The sequence below is a fragment of the Dermacentor albipictus genome, chromosome 1, assembly GCF_038994185.2.
Source record: "Dermacentor albipictus isolate Rhodes 1998 colony chromosome 1, USDA_Dalb.pri_finalv2, whole genome shotgun sequence".
NCBI lineage: Eukaryota > Metazoa > Arthropoda > Arachnida > Ixodida > Ixodidae > Dermacentor > Dermacentor albipictus.
Window position 1 is genome coordinate 64,196,147 of NC_091821.1, and position 4,506 is coordinate 64,200,652.

The window sequence follows — 4,506 nt, forward strand, 5'->3', positions numbered from 1 at the left end:
CGTTTCCTTCGTCCATGAAAAAAGATGAATAATGGTGATAAAGATGAATAAGCCACCCGTTCCGGCGCGCATGGCGCGCAGAGAGAGAGAGAAAGAGAAAAAAAAATGAAGGAGGAAAAGGCGCTCACACTCCTCCGAGCGCGCACGCCCTCGCGCGCGGAGCTCCTGCGCATGCTCGGAGCTCTTGCGCATGCGCGGCGGTGCGCCATCTCAACGAGTGCGCCAGGCACGTAAACGGTTGTACCGGTGTGCGGTGTCCGCGTGAACGTTGGTGTCTGTGTATGCATGTCATCTTTGTGGCATCACACGTCAACTACACTGAACGGTTAGCTTTAGCAAAGATGTTTTGCGTCAGTAGCTCGTGATTATGTGAGCGCATTTCGTAGCGCGAAGCGGCTGCATGTAGCGCAGGCAAATCGGGTATAGTGTCGGTTTGTCGTTGACATGGTTTGATAACGCGCTCTTGTTCTCGCTTCTACTATACGGAATGTTTTACGGCGAGCGATCGCCCGGGCTTGCTGATTTTAGCATTATAGTTTAGGTGCGTAAAGAAGCAAGTACACCATGTTTTAACTTGATATTGAGCTACCACTAAGCGGATTGTGTATGTTGGGCAGCCAGTGTGGTAGATCTCATTTCGTGGCGATTGATCCAGCCGTGATGAATGCTGCGCCGCATGTGTAGTAAAATTCTCGTGACACGCTTTACGTATATATCTCGAAATTGTGTTAGCATCAAGAATGTTCTGAGAGACACGTATAGTTGAATAACTGCTAACGTACTCGGATGAAAGGCCGTGTTTGCGGGGCATGTATCAGCAGTGTGTGCGCTGCCGTTTTCGCATTGTTTAAAAGTAGCACTATTTTTAAGGTTTCTGGCAACCAATCTAAATAATTTTGGGAAGTTACCGCAAGCAAAACACGAGACTTGAAGAAATGTCAAGCAAAAATCTCTAGATTCACCCAATCTATTTATATGCAACCACAAATGCTTTTGGAGCATGAAACCTGCGATAAGCTCAGTCACTCGCAGCTTCGCAACTTAGCCGAGAAAATTAGAGCACAATAAATTAGTCGCTCCGGGAAGCACTAATAATAATAATAATATTATTTGGGGTTTTACGTGCCAAAACCACTTTCTGATTATGAGGCACGCCGTAGTGGAGGACTCCGGAAATTTTGATCACCTGGGGTTCTTTAACGTGCACCTAAATCTAAGCACACGGGTGTTTTCGCATTTCGCCCCCATCGAAATTCCGGGAAGCACTTTTACACGTTTCAAACTGAAGGCATTGCGTTTGGCGGTAGTTGGAAGATTTGTTTTTTGTCTCTTTTTTAAACAGATTAGCAGCAGAAATTATCTTTTGAGCTATATGAAAAGCGTTAAGCGCCTTTCGATGCTTCGGCGTTATGCAGTTTACGTGCTCTTAATCATTAGGCAGCTGCTGGCGCAGATTCGCATTGTGCCAGTCGTGCATGGTATGAAGCCCATGTCGTGCGCAAGAAGTGTTCCGGTTTTCATTACTGTTGCATCTAGTGCCGTCGTCTTGGACAGACTGCATACTATATGCGCTGTACAAAAGAAAAAAGAGCCAGATTATCAAATTGGTGGTCTTTTCTTAGTAGATAACGCACAGATTATTCAAATAATTCAGTGGACATTGCATTTGTTCTACCCTTATCAATTGACACACCTAAGAGATCGTAACATGTTTTAGTTGATAAGTAACCTGATCAGTACGCCCCCATTCACGTGCATTCTACTGAAAGTGTGGCAAACGTATTCATCTCGAAGTATGAGAAAAGAGACAATGCAGACTTTTCTATGCGGAAATAAATTGCAAATGTTAACGTGATTGTTCAAAACTGCAGTCAGTATGCTGAGCATGTTCGTTCGGCACGGGTACATTGCATTAACACCTGAAAAATGTGCGCAGTCCAGCCGGGTGTCTTTGTTTCAACAATTATTATTATAGGAATCGTTTGGGATTCTCGCATTTCTTTTATTTTTATAAGTACACTGTGTGTCACATGAACCTGTCTTGAAACGAAACGTACCGTTGCTAACACCGGCGACCATTATGGTTGTCTAACTGCTTATCATACTGTAATATAACGAAACATCATAATGGTACTGATTAATATTCCCATGTAGTCTTTAGTCAGAGGTAAACAAAGTTAACTAGAGGCATAAGTGATGAGAGCAAATTATTTAGAATACTACTATTGAACCGTAAAAATAACTCACTGTATAGTTTTCCCTCATATTGTTGCATTTGTTTTACGTGTGTCTCTATGTCTTCCGTGCTGTACTCGTGTGGCCATCAATTACGAACTTGCCGAAGCCCTTGTCAGCTTTATTAAACAAGGGATTCAAGTCAGTTGCCTCTAATACTACATGTTAAGTGACTGACGTGTTATTCGTTTTATCTAAATATTATGGACTAGCACTACTTGGCAAGCATTAAACCATAATATTTTTTTATTGCACTTAAGCTGCATGCGTCATAGATTGCCAGAAAATTGTCATGAAAACAGCCTGGAAAGGCTTGGAAAAAGATCGGGAAATTTTAAAATGGCCACATTGGTATGCTGTCTTGTTACATGTCAAAGTATCCAGAGAATCTCTGTGTTAAATATATTTTTAAAACGTTTCACTTCATAACAATTCAGGGAAATTGGTTGTATTTATTGAAAAAAAAGAAAGTCAAGCAGACTGACAAGGCATTTCTTACTCAATTTGTTTTTTTTTTGCGTTAGCTAAACGTCCTGAACCTCGATAGCCTAGCAGAAATTTTCATCTTTCAAAGCACCTTAAATAATTTACGGTGATAGAATTCATTCGAACTATACTATCAGTTCTGTTTCCTAGGAGGTGCATATCTGTCGTGCCATGAAACAAAGTGCTCGTGTGGTATTTCGGGTGCTCATGTGGTATACCTAACTTGGAAACCTGTTAGCAAGCCCAAGAGGCCTCATTACCTGCAAGAAATTAAGGTGCCATATCAATACAATCAACCCATCTGTCATCTGTTGAAGTTATGGCCAATGACCCATTCATTTAAAAGTATGAGAAATATATTTAAATGTGTACTAAGCAAAATAAATTGCAATCTTAGACATGATACTGTGAATATTCCAGTCACGTCTTCTGAAAATATCCCTCTGCACGGGCATACTTAACTACCAGCCAAAGAAACTGTACAGACAGCCCAACTGGGTAACATTTCCCGTATAAATATAGAGACCATTTGGGATAAGTACATTAATGCATCATATATGAACTTGTCATAAAAGGGAACATACTGTTGCTGACACGAGCAGCAGTTGTGGCTGTTCAATTGTTCACCATACCATGCAATAGAACATTGCATAAAAGTACTGATTTGTATTGACAAGCAGCCACTAGTCATAGTTAAACAGCATTAAGTATTGACTTAGATGGTTTGAGTAAATATATTAAGCTGCTTAATGAACATACAAAGAATACACATCTGTTATTTTTGCCTCATATTGCTGCATGTACTTTTTTGCAGCATACACCTGCAGCACCTTTGGGACTAATGACACAAAGGTCAAGGCCAGCCTGGCGACCATGCTTGCCAAGGAGTAGTGTAAATATTTAATCTGTTTCCATAAAAGCATAAAACATGAATTTAAGGAATTCATCTATTATATCGAGCAATAAAAACGGTTAATGCATTGCCGGTGCATTTGTTTTATTTTTTGCACTGCATGATTCAGCACTATATAAATTCTTTCTGTTTATGCAACATATATGAAAGTACAACTGGTTCAGGAGCTTTATTAATCTACTAACGGTAATGCATAAGTGCAGATGAAAAGGAACAGGTGCACATGTATAATATCTGCATTCCATGCATTTCCATGCATTTCATATCTATAAAATGAAATGAAATACATTCAAAACGTTTTGCTACCGCATGGAAAGAAAAATGTAAACTAACTTGTAGATAGCCGCTATGGAGTTATGGCCTTATACACTCTTTGTAGACTTGTCTATAAAATGTCTGTGTCTATAGAGTGTCTATAGAATAATTAAAATGCATGTTTGTTGACAAGTGTACGCAGAATGTCATAGAAAAAAGTGTATTGGATTATAAAGTTCTGTTTTTGTAGAATGAAGTCTATAGAATGTCTATAGTATATGTATATACATTTGTCTGTAGACATTCCATAGACTTCAGTCTACAAAAGTAGAACTGTAAGCGAATACACTTGTCCATAGACATTATGCAGACAACTGTCTACAAACATGAATTTTAATTAATCCATAGACACTCTATAGACTCAGACTTTTTATAGACTAGTCCATAAAAAGTGTATGGCCATAAGTCTATAGACGGTCTATAGACAGTCTATAGACTCAGGCTTCTTATAGACTAGTCTATAAAAAGTGTATGGCCACAAGTTTACCGACAGTCTATAGACAATCTATAGACACAGACTTTTTATAGACTAGTCTATAAAAAGTGTATGGCCATAG

The 4,506-nt window shown here is 39.5% G+C and overlaps 1 long non-coding RNA gene across 1 annotated transcript; it reads left to right on the forward strand.

Moving 5' to 3' along the window:
- The first annotated feature begins 250 nt into the window (after positions 1-250).
- Positions 251-3,704, forward strand: LOC139055142 (uncharacterized). Its single transcript, XR_011511650.1, has 2 exons — positions 251-325; positions 3,536-3,704. It is a non-coding gene; the product is annotated as an uncharacterized lncRNA (long non-coding RNA).
- Positions 3,705-4,506: the final 802 nt, after the last annotated feature.